The 12,122-nt window shown below is 42.3% G+C and overlaps 1 protein-coding gene across 1 annotated transcript in view; it reads right to left on the bottom strand.

Annotated features, from left to right (window-relative positions):
* The window catches only part of ASTN2 (astrotactin 2), a gene marked incomplete at its 3' end in the record, with an annotated part of 830,851 nt that overhangs the window by 354,397 nt on the left and 464,332 nt on the right, over positions 1–12,122 (bottom strand). The gene's annotated exons all lie outside the window — the stretch shown is intronic.

Raw genomic sequence — 12,122 nt, forward strand, 5'->3', positions numbered from 1 at the left:
TGCTAAGTGTATTGATCAACGTTTCTGAGGTATTGAACGGAGCTTGTATTGACAGCAACAACTACCAACCAGGCTGGGGGAGAGAGAAATGTGCTGACAGCAAATCATACGCCTGGTGGGGGAGTGTCTATGCCATGCGGACGGCCATTAATGTCCGGTTCCTTCACATTTCTTGGGTTGACTGACAAGCTCATTTGGGGGATTCATCAGGCTCTTTAAAAATAAACTCCCTTCTTATTCCGCGTTTCTAACCGCACCTGCCACCCAGGCGATTGGCCGCCTGGGACTCACATAAACATTTCAAATTGTTAGCAGTCACTCAACATGGTAGTTAAAAAAAAAAAATCTTCCAGGGACTGTGTGATATAATGAAGAGAGCCCACTCCCCTGGCATGTCAGGCATCTCAATGCTCTGTGCATAACCAAAGAGGATTCCATTCATTATCCCACCCACCACTTTTAAATAAATGACAGCCATGCATTTAGCTATAAAATAGTTGGTTGGCGTGCAGAACTTTAAGTACCCTCCAAAAGCTGTGTGATTCTGAGTAAGACACTCAACCCCTCTGAGCTCCAGTTTCCTTGCCTGAAAAAGGAAGTTTCATTGTGAATGGCACTGTTGATAAAGAGGACCTGAGGTAGCAGAAGTGAACATGTTTAAAGCTCTGGAGAGGGGAAGGACACTTGTAATATTATCTCACTAAGTCTCATATCAAGTCTCATGACGACTTGCTCCATTGTACAGACAAGCAAACAATGTCTCCAAGAAGAGAAGTGACCTGTTCCAGGCTAGTAAGTGGCAGATACGAACCCAAGTCTGCCTAAAGGCAGCTGTTCACAGAAAGACAATGTATCATGAATTTGCTTCTCGATTGTGCTCCTAGCCTGGCCTACTATTCCATTTGGTGCCCGTGGCCTGGAGGTCAACACAGAAACTAGTCAGCTCTGGGGTAGCCTTCACCTAAACAAGGTGATTCCAGTCTGTCTAGAAATAATTCTGCAGGCTCATCTCCCCCCACCCCCCATCAAAGCAAAGTTCTCAGGATCCCCGGTGTGGCTGATGTATTCATTGTTGGGTTTATTTCGTTAACAGTAGTCAGAGGTACCCTGACATTTGCGTTAGTGTGCAATTTCTCTTAAAGACTGTTTGTTTTGAAAAGGTTTTGAGTAGTGCTACCCATTAACTCTGGCAGGTACATTTCTCTGTTGAAAGACGATGAACCATCTGTGGTGGAGCTTTATGGCTGAGGCCTAAGACCTTGCACTTTCACCTACCTACAGTACCTCCTCTTCAGTGGTATTCAGTCACCATGGCCCTTTTGCAGTTTCCATTGGAAGAGGGAAGACGGACATTAATCCAATAATGCTGTGTTCCCTATGTGTCAAACCGTGAGCGTGGCACTTAATGCCGATATCTTACCACAAACCAATGAAGTAGCAGCTGCATTGCCCCCATCTTATAAATAAGGAAACTGAGGCATAATGAAGCATGGGGACATGCACAATGTCCCACAGCATGCTAGGATTGGAACATGGGCAGACTCTATGACGGGGCTGCAATGAGCCAGATGGAGTCTCTTGATTGCCAGTTGGCCCCTGGGCCATTAGGTGAGGTTATTATAACTGGGTGATGAGCACATGGAGATCCATTGCACTAGCCTTTCTACTTTTGTATATGGTTGACATTTTCCATAATAAAATGTGTGTATGTATGTATGTATGTATGTATTATTATTATTATTATTATTAATTATTTTATATTATTATTTTAAAGCACAGGCTCTGAAGCCTGACTGCCTAAGGTTTTAATGACGAAACAGGGGAAAGAAAACCCCCATTGGCATGGGGTTGCTCTGAAGATAAGACAAATCAATAGAGATAAAGCATTTAGGACTGGTTGCCTTGTAAGTACAGTCGCTCCCCCTTATCTGTGGTTTCGCTTTCCACGGCTGCAGTTAAGCGGTCAACTGAGGTCCAAAAATATTAAATGGAAAATTTCAGAAATAACTCATAAGTTTTAAATTGAATGCCGTTCTGAGCAGCGTGATGAAATCTCACGCCATCCCACTCAGTCCCATCCGGGATGTGAATCATCTCATTTGCCCAGCTTATCCATGCTGTATACGCTCCCCACCCCATCAGTCACAAAGTAGCTGTCCTGCTTATCAGATCAGTTATCAGAGAGAGGAAGAGCGAGGCAGCATTCCCAGAATTTTTATTACATTGCATTAGTACATTTATTTATTACATTATATAAATAAAATTGTTCTCTTTTATTGTTCTATTTATAGCTATTGTTGTTAATCTCTTTCTGTGTCTAATTGATAAATTAAACTTTATCACAGGCATATATGCATAGAAAAGGCATAATATATATAGGGTTCAGTACTATCCATGGTTTCAGGCACCCACTGGGGGTCTAGGAACTTATGCCTACGGATAAGCGGGGATTACTGTACTCAGATATGTTAGCTACTATTTGTTGCAACACCTAAGATGGGAAACCCTGCAGTGCTCAGTGTCTGTCTAGCATATCCTTCCCTGGGTATTCCTGAATATAAGGCGACTCACCCCCATCATCCTGAGATTTTAAGAGTCATTTGATCTGCCTGAATATATAAACTTTGTTTAGAAACATAAATGAACCGGTCACATGTCCACTTACATTATTTCATTTATTACTTTAGTAATAGCCATACCTACTTAACACCACATATTACACACAATAAAGAAATTTAGAAATAATGCTCTTGCCCACTCTTTGTTTGAATAAAAGTACTTTATTCCCATTATTTATCTATAATTCCTGATCTAGTTTAATGTATCTTCCCCAAGCAGTTCTTAAAAATAATTAGTTGAGAAAATACCCCTGATATGTGAGAAAGACCCATTAAAGGTGACAGTCTCTTTTCTGGGGTGGGGCAGGGGGTGGCTGGCTTTGCAGAGGCAGTGCTACCTTTATATACAAATATTTACTGTTATGCGGTCTAAAGGCGGGTTATTTGTTAATGAGAGAAAGGAGAGGGTGCTGGTTAAACTGGGTAGGGCAGCTGGGAGTCTGGCTTGCTGGGAGCTCTGAGTAAAAACAAAAGGGAGACAATAGATGAAGCGAAAATGTCAGTCCAAGTCAGACCACGTGACACTGCCCAGTTCATGGACTTTTAACCTAATTTTTTATTAGAGAAGTCATACATTGCTGTGGTAAGGTATTTAGACAACTCCGAAAAGTTTAAAAGAAAAACAAAACCATGAATCCCACTGCCCAGAAGGAGCTACAATTGCTATTTTGCTATTTTTGATCCAAGCACGGATGGTCTTTCTCTAGATTGCCTCATGGCTCAAATGTCACCTGCTCAATGTCAGTAGACGACTGCCTCGTATCAGGGCTGCCAGACTTAGCAAATAAAAACACAGGGCACCCAGTTACATTTGAATTTCAGATGAACAGCTGAGACTTTTTTTTAGTATAAACATGTTCCAAATATTGCAATTGTTCATTGTTTGCTGGGAATTCACACTTCTCACTCCCAGTTCCTAGGCAGCAACAACAAGCCATCCTTTCTTCCCTTCCAGAAGGTACTAACCAAGAGCGTCCTCCTTGCTGGCCCTGCTCAGATGCAGGCAAGAGGGGACCCCAATACCAAACAGACACTTCCCGGCCAGTTCTAGACAGAAAGCACATGGGCCTCCGTTCTACTTTTGTATATGGTTGACATTTTCCATTCTATATATATACATATATATATATATGTATATATATATATATACACATATATATGTATATATATATATTATATATAATTTAATATATATATATTTAATATATGTTTATATATTTATAATATATATGTATGTGTGTGTATATATATATATATATATATATATATATATATATATATATATATATAATATATTAAAGTACAGGCTCCGGAACCAGACTGCCTGTTTTGTAACTATGAAGTGGGTAATAATACGACCATTGGTAGGGGTTGCTATGAAGATAAAACAGATTAATACAGACAAAGCATGGACCTAGACCTGGGGCTAAATTGGGCTTTATTCTTGATCTTCAAAAGGAAGTGGTAGTTAGCAATGATAACTGATATTTGAAGGTGACCCAAAGCTCTTGTAAATAGCTCTTTTTTTAACAAAACATATAATGACTCCATTACAATTACCGTACTCCCTCCCCATCCATGGTTTCACTTTTTACCTGTGGTCAACCTCAGTGTAAAACATTAAATGGACAATTCAAGAATTGAACAACTCATGCGTTTTACATTGTATACCGTTCTGAGTAGCATGATGAAATCTCACCCTATTACGCCCGGGATGTGAAACATCCCTTTGTCCACATATCCTCGCTGTACAGGCTACCCATCTGTTAGTCACTTAGCAGACAGACTGCGGGGGTTACCACAGTACTCGTGGTCATGTCACCCTTACTTTACTTAATAATGGAACAAAGCCATTTACATACTTTCATGACAGTATATTGTTATAATCGTTTTATGTTATTATTAGTTATTGTTAATTTCTTCATGTGCCTAATTTATAAATTAAACTTTATCGTTGTTATGTATGGATAGGAAACATCATATAAACATATGATGTACAATCTGTGGTTTCAGACATCCATGGGAGTCTTGGACCCTATCCCTTGGAGATAAGGGTGGACTAATGCAAAAAGGAAAAGGAGAATGTCAAATGGTGGCAACTGCAGAACAGTAGGAGCCGGCACCCTGCTGTGGGTTTCACTGGATTCATCTGGAGTCCCTGCAACAATCTTGAACCCTCATTTTATGGGTAAGGAAACAGAAGTTCCGAGAGGGCAGGCCATTTGCCCAAGGTCTCAGTGAATCTGGGATCAGAATGCAAGGCCTGATAGACAGGAAAACAGCTTGCTGAACACTGACTTGAGGCTGCCCAGGAGGTGCAAGAGGTGGAAGCAACTGGCTTTTCGGCAGCATCTTTGGCCCTGTTATTTATTTATGGCAAAGGCGTTTTATTTCCTGTGCATTTATGAAAGTAGCCCTGCGGGAAGGAGTGCGTGGGCAGAGCTCTTGGAGACCCAGTGCATTCTGAGAGCAAACTTCATACACAGTCCTTGATTTACGACGGTCCAACTTACAATGTTTTAACTTTACAAGGGTGCAAAAGCAATACTCATTCAGTAGAAATCTTACTTTGAATGTCGATCTTTTCTGGGGAGAGGGACACGTGTGTATGATACTTTGTCGTGAGGTTTGGCAACTGCAGCGAGCTGTAGCTGGTCAGCCACGTGATCACGAAGGCAAATAACCCATACTTTGTGGTGCATTCATCGTGTTAGATGATTTTGCCCAACGGTAGGCTAATGGAAGAGTCCGCAGTATGTTTGAGGTAGCCTAGACTAAGCTATGGTGCTCTGTAGATTAGGTGTATTACAGGTAACCCCCATATAACACGGCACTTCTATAACACAGTTTCACTCTGACATGGTTTGAGAATCAGAGAAATCCCTGAACAACATGGAGCGTAATAAGAGGTTTTAAGAGCAAAAAATATCTCATTCAAAAGTAGGGAAATCCCCGAAGAACACGGAACGTAATAAAAGCTTAGTAGTGATGACAAGGAAAACATTATTTAATACATATTAATATATTATACTTTCAGTGAAAATTGTTTTAATAAAGATATTTCTCTTAATTATAAAATTGTAATAGCATGTGTTTTTTTTCTTAATTTTTGGAACCTAACCCCCCTTTTTTATTCTAGTTCTTTGTTTTGTATAACACGGATTCGCATAACATGGCATTTTTAAGGAACTTAACCATACTATATGGAGGTTACCTGTATTATTATTATTATTTCCCTCCCCGACCGCCACTCTGGTTCAAGCCGTTGTTCTCAGTCTAGTTGTGTAGGACACAGCTCCCTGGCCCATGTTTGTATTAAGAGCCTTGCGCTCCCCCTGGCTGAGGAAGTCGGTCTCCGGCCATCAGTCGGCCGCTCATGGCAGCTCACGGCAGCTCTCGCCGGCTGCCAGAGATTAGGTGTATTATTAATAAATACACTTTCGACTTATGATGGGTTTATCGAGATGTAACCCCATTGCAAGTCGAGGAGCACCTGTACTTTTTGGTTGAAGCAGTCATACCCATCACGCCAGTTTCAAGGGAAAGGGACAGAGACCCTCATACTCAGTGGGAAGAGTGCCAAGGTCACGTGGTAAGAAGTGCACGCGTGATGGGAGATGTTGCCGAGACTATCTTTGGAAAATACAACCTATCAACAATATTTCCTATGTGCCAGGTACCACTCTAGGTGCTAAGTATACTCCAGAAATTAAAACAGAGACCACTACCAGCACGGACCTTGCATTCTAGAGGGAGAAATCGGACAATAAAATGATAAGTAAATTATGTAGTAATTTAGAGGTATTAATACTACAAAAAAGGAGCAAGATAATTTGGTCTGGAGTGCTGAGGGTGGGGCAAGAGTGGCAATTTCAAGTGGCAAATGTTCAAGTCTTGGGGAAATAAGAATCTTTCCTCAAGAATACGGTATTTGAGTAAAAAAAAAAAAAATAAATAAATAAATAAACAAACAAATAAATAAATAAATAGAAAAAGAAGGAGAATGAGCTTGCGTATATCTGGGCAAAGAACATGCCAAGGAGGATTCACGAGTGCAAAAGCCCTGAGGCACAGAAAGTCTGGGGTATTTGAAGAATGATGAGATCAGTGCTTCTGAGGAGGGAAGTGGGGAGGTTATTAAGAGGTAATGCTAAAGAAGCAGTAGGTGTCCAGATGGTAGAAGAGCTTTAGCTTTTACTCGAAAAGAAAGGAGAAGCTACTGTAGGACTCTGAAAAAAAGAGAAACATGATCTAACCTAAGTTTCCAATGGAACACTTTGGCTGCATTGCTGAGGATTGACTGTAGGTGAACAAGGATAGAAGTAAGGAGGTCAAGTAGGAGAATACTGCAGAAATCGGGTAGAGATGATGATGCCTGGATCAGGGTGGTGGCCGCGGAGGTGGGGAGAAGGGTTGAGATTCAGGAAGCATTTTGAAGTTCAGATCTCCTTCGAGTTGAAGGAGAGAAACATAGATACCAAGCTTGTCTTCATAACGCCCCCTCAAGTGTCCTGTGAGACTGGCTACTCTTGTCAGAGGAAAGGAGCCGGGCTTCTTGTTTTGGCTGACCCTGGGCCGTCCTCCTTGAGAAACGGTTCTTATTCTTTTAGATCATCTCACTGGAGTCTTTCTATTTTGTTCCTGTCTTACACAACCAGGTGGAGTGTCCCGTCCATTTCCTGTGCATGGGGAGCCCTGTGCGATGCTTTGGAACTATGGTTTCTATAGATAGAGAAGTGTGGAAAATGTTACCTTTGTCTTTTTCCCTTTTCAATATTTACAAAATGCACTCGCTCTGGAAAGTCCTGAAGTAAAAGAGCTTGCTCAGCTTAGTTCAACACAGCATTTCTCAAATCCCAGGGGAGCCAAAAAAAATGTGTACAAGTGGACACTTCGGTCAACGTGGTTCAAGCAGTAGTCCGCCGTCATCAGAAGGGTCTGGACGCTGATGGTAACCACTCTGAGCACCTCTTGTAATCACAGAAGTCAAACGTGACTTGTATTCATCTTTTGTTATCGGTATATATTGAGTATTACAATTTTAATACAGTTTTTCCTTCCTTAAAATGTGTATCCATTTTTTGAGACCCTCTGTATATTTGACTCCAGGAACTTTCATCACTAGCACACTTTCTCAAAACAATTTAGGAAAGGCCAGTCTTATTTCAGTGACCTCCTCTCCAGGAGAGATCCTCAAAGCAGCCGTGTTCAGTTACCCAAGCAATTCAGAGTCACCTACCCCGACCAGTTTTGGAGGGCTGCGCTGGTCTTTCCAGCTTCCTGCATACAGTCTCCTTGCCTTCTAGGTCCTGCAGACACTGCCCTTCACCAGGATAATGCTGTCCCACCCACATGGTTGTGTGCACTGAGATGCCACGTGAAGGAAAGCTTAGGGGTCAGCACGCTGAGCTTGTCCGCAGCTCTCCTTTTCTTCCACAATCATTTACTGGCCCTTATTCTATACCTGGCATAATGATATGTGTACTAGAAGATACAAAGATGAGCCCAAGTTGTGTCCTGCTCTCAAAGTAGTTCATGCACACAAATAATGATCATCTAAGGGGAGACAAAGTAAAACTTGCTATAAGAATAATAGTTTTACACACACACACACACACACACACACACACACACACACACACACACACACACCAGTAGCCAGAAGAGATTTGGATTAGAATTCAATTCAAATTGCAGATATGACAACTATGTTTCACGTTGGGCAACTTTACTCACACGTCTATCTTGGTTTTCAAGAAATAGTTTAAAAAAAATCCTTTGATGTGGTAAATCAATTTTACCCCTGGCAAGCCAAGAATGAACCTAAGGCAAAGGAACCCTAAAGAAAAGAACTGGTGTTCTGCTTCCCTTACAAAGTAATCCCTCCCACTATATTTCCTCTCCCACTTATTTCCAGTGGAGTCTGAGAAGCAAAAGGAGGTGTTTGGAGGGAGGAGTGAAGGAAGGAGATGAGGGGCAGAGAAAGGGAGGAGGGAGCATGTGAGGACCTGCTGAGACTGGTGATGAGAGATCTTTCTTACTGGAGACAGACAGGGAAAGAGCCCCTCAGACTCTGTGATGAAAACTATTCTGGGATCTGCTGGATGCTCCTGCCCTCCCCCACTGTGTGTAGATGTGAGGTGTTTCATTGGTGGCCAGATGTCAGGTCCTTCTCCTCAGCCATCTTGTAGGGTTAGCTAGTATGAATGGTGAGCGCCTCCTGCCTTGTGTACATTCAGGGTCTCTTGCCTTGAAGAATGGCTCTTACTACAGGTCACTTCACAAGGCTCCAGTTTTTCGCTCTGACTGGTGCTTTAACTTTAAAACGTTGTGTTTCCAGGTGCTTAGCTCATGGGGGACAGCCCTGAATAAGGAAAAATATCTCCGAAAATGATTTTTCTCTCTACAAATCACAGAGCGAATCCACAGGCCCCAGGGAAGGGGGAGAAGGTGTCAAAAGCAGAGCCCCCGTAAAATGGTGAGTCTCTACCTGTTCAAGTCTTTCCATGCTCACTAAGCCTTGGTTTCTTCATCCATAAAATGGGACTATCGATGCTTAGTTCCCAGGGTTGCCATGGGGAAAGATGAGAACCGGCATGGTTCCTGGTAATGAATGTCGCTTTCTCTAAAAGTGGTAACTGTTGTCATCATCATGATCTTTATCATGACCCTTATTACGGGGGCTGGTAGTTATCCACAAAGAGTAATGGAGAAATGACAAAGACAGACAGGATGTGGGCCTATGAACATGGGGGCAGAAGATAACATTCCAGGTGGAGGGCTGGCCTAGTAACACAGGGTCCTGAAGGCTGAGAGCGCTATTGCAGAGACTGCTCCTCTGCCCTGTCAGTGTCTCCAGGCAAAAGGTCACATTCAAGGTCAGCTGAAACCTTGCTCAGTCCCAAGGCTGAGTCACGATGACAATTAAGAAAACATTAAAAACCTCCTTAGTTCTGAGTGCATTAAATCCGATTCCTGATTCCATGGAGATTAACCAGGAACTTCACCTTTCAACCCAAGAAAGGAATTATTATTTTTTTGAAGTAGAAGAAACATAGCAAGAAAATGCACATCCTGCTTTCAAAAGAGCAGGGAACAAACAGTAGGTGACTGGAAATTATGTCCCAGAGGGAAGACACTACAGGTCACTTTATCGTTAGCTTTGTGAAGTCTGTATCTCGTGATTATTTTGCAACTGAGGAGTCAGAGGCTTTCAGCAGAGAAGTTACTGCCAGAATTGCTAGATCTAATTCCATTCTCTGAACTCTTTCCATGTTACCATGTAGTCTGCTGTGATACAAGGCTGTGTACTAGACATTGCTTATTTTTTGAGTTTACTTAAAAAGGCACTAATCAATTCTGCTTTTATAAATTAGAATACCACTAAAGCTAAAATCTCTGACTATCCCACTCGCATTCATCACTGCTAGTCTTCTTCTTCTCCTCTCTCTGCTTTCCCTTCTCCAAAAGTAGCCACTGATGTAAATGTGGTTTAAATCTTTCTAAGTCCTTCCAAAATAACTTTAAATTAAATGAGCTCGTGTTGCCACTTTTCAGTCCTTTAAAATACTTTTTCCATATATGTAACCTAGCCACAGGAAAGCTATCATGTGCGCATGTTTTCTTAAATGGTGTCATACTATATATAACATTCCGCATCTCGCTTTTTCCCCACAGAAACATTTTTGGAGCTCTACCCATGTTGACACATATAGATTCAGCTCATTCCTTTTAACTGCAGGAGAACATTCCAGCATATGAATATACCAACGTTATTCAGCTATGCTCTGATTGAAGGATATTTAGGATATTTATAATAAATGTTTTGTTATTACAAACAATGTTTCAGTGATCACCTGCTACATAAATAGCTCTGTGTGTATGTTTGAGAACTTGAAAACTGACACTTAAAAGCTAACAAGTGGTAATGCTCATTATAGATCATGTTTAGCTGTGGGATAAGCAGTCTCCGGAAGGGCCTCTAATCCTTGGGTTCTGGGTTGGACCGTCTGGTTTTCATTTACTGACACGCAGTGTTGGAGGCAACGTAAAGATCCACACATCACTTTGTTAGAGTTAGATTCTGATGCCCAGATAGTTGAAGGTACTGGTCCCAGTGCCCAGACCTCACTCTTCGAGTACCTCAGCTGGCAGCGTTGCTTGTGTGTGTCCCTACATCTACCTGGCTTTTGGCAGTGGTCACCTGTGACGTCAGGAGTAGGCTGCACTGGAATCTCTCTGCTGCAGGGTTTAAAAAACTCGGGGGTGGGAGGGAGAGGGAAAGTGTAATAACCTCAACAAACAGTTCAACTTTTAACAACCGATGGATAGAGAGTTGGTAGAAAAATACCCCAGGCACCTCGTCCCCTGGTGGAAAGATTCTGTTTACATCCTACCCCATCTCTCCAGTAAGTCCGAGCCTGTGTATCCCACATGGTGGCCCATTCATGAACGGACTCTTGCTGGCTTTCCTCCCTGCCTTGTCTCATTTCTCAGTCCTTCTCCAGCTTCCTGGGATCACCACCAGTACCCAAATCCTTGATCCAACATCTGCTCTTCACAGAACTCCTGCACCTCTATGCCAGGGTCTGTGCTAGGCTAAACAAAAATAAACAATATATGATTCTGTGCTCTTAACAAGGCGCAAACCAGGGGCCCCGGTATTCTGACTCCAGTGCAGCGCCCTTTCTGCCATGTCACAACTGAATTTTAATTCAATGACATTCCTTAAAAAAAAATCAATTGATCATTCCAGCAATCAATATGACTAAATGAAGTTTTATTGTAATAACTTAATTTCACTGCCTTTTTTTTTTTTTAAAGACCCGACTAAAATATTAATCCTTAAACACAGACCTTCACTGGCAACCAACTGGATACTCTATTGGCATCTCCATTTGTCTGATATATATATTTTCTTCCCTCTGTCCTTAGTAAATGTTGATGTTTGGTTCACCCTGATCAGTACTTAGTTCTTCTGGTCAATTTATCTTATTTATTGACCTGAGCAGAAAATCAATATAGTCTTCATTTGCCATCCTGTTTAATTCGGGAGAATTTGATTCTGTGGAAACTGTGCCCAAGTTCCTAAGCCCTCGGTGGGACAGCACTGACTTCAGACAGCCTCCCAGGGTCCATCCATCATTGACCTCCCATCCCAATCCCTTCCGGCTTCTACCCCCACCTCTTTTAGAATAGAGACAGCCAAGATTTGACTCCTGTGCTCCGTACGTACACGTGAATACAGTACAGTGGAAGTGACGCTCTGTGACTTCCAAGGCTAGGTCATACAAATGCCATGAATGCCCCCCCTTGCTCTCTTGGGACTTGGCTACCATACTATGTGGGAGCCCAGCCCGTCCATGAGGACGCCCGATTGAAAAGTTACTGGGCCTCCCAGCCCACTGCCCCACCTGAGCTCCCGGTTGGCCGATAGCACCAGTCATGTGGAGTGTGCCATCTTGAAAAGCGACCCTCTAGTCTAGGTAACCACTCTGGCTGACG

Source organism: Rhinolophus hipposideros, assembly GCF_964194185.1.
Source record: "Rhinolophus hipposideros genome assembly, chromosome: 11".
NCBI lineage: Eukaryota > Metazoa > Chordata > Mammalia > Chiroptera > Rhinolophidae > Rhinolophus > Rhinolophus hipposideros.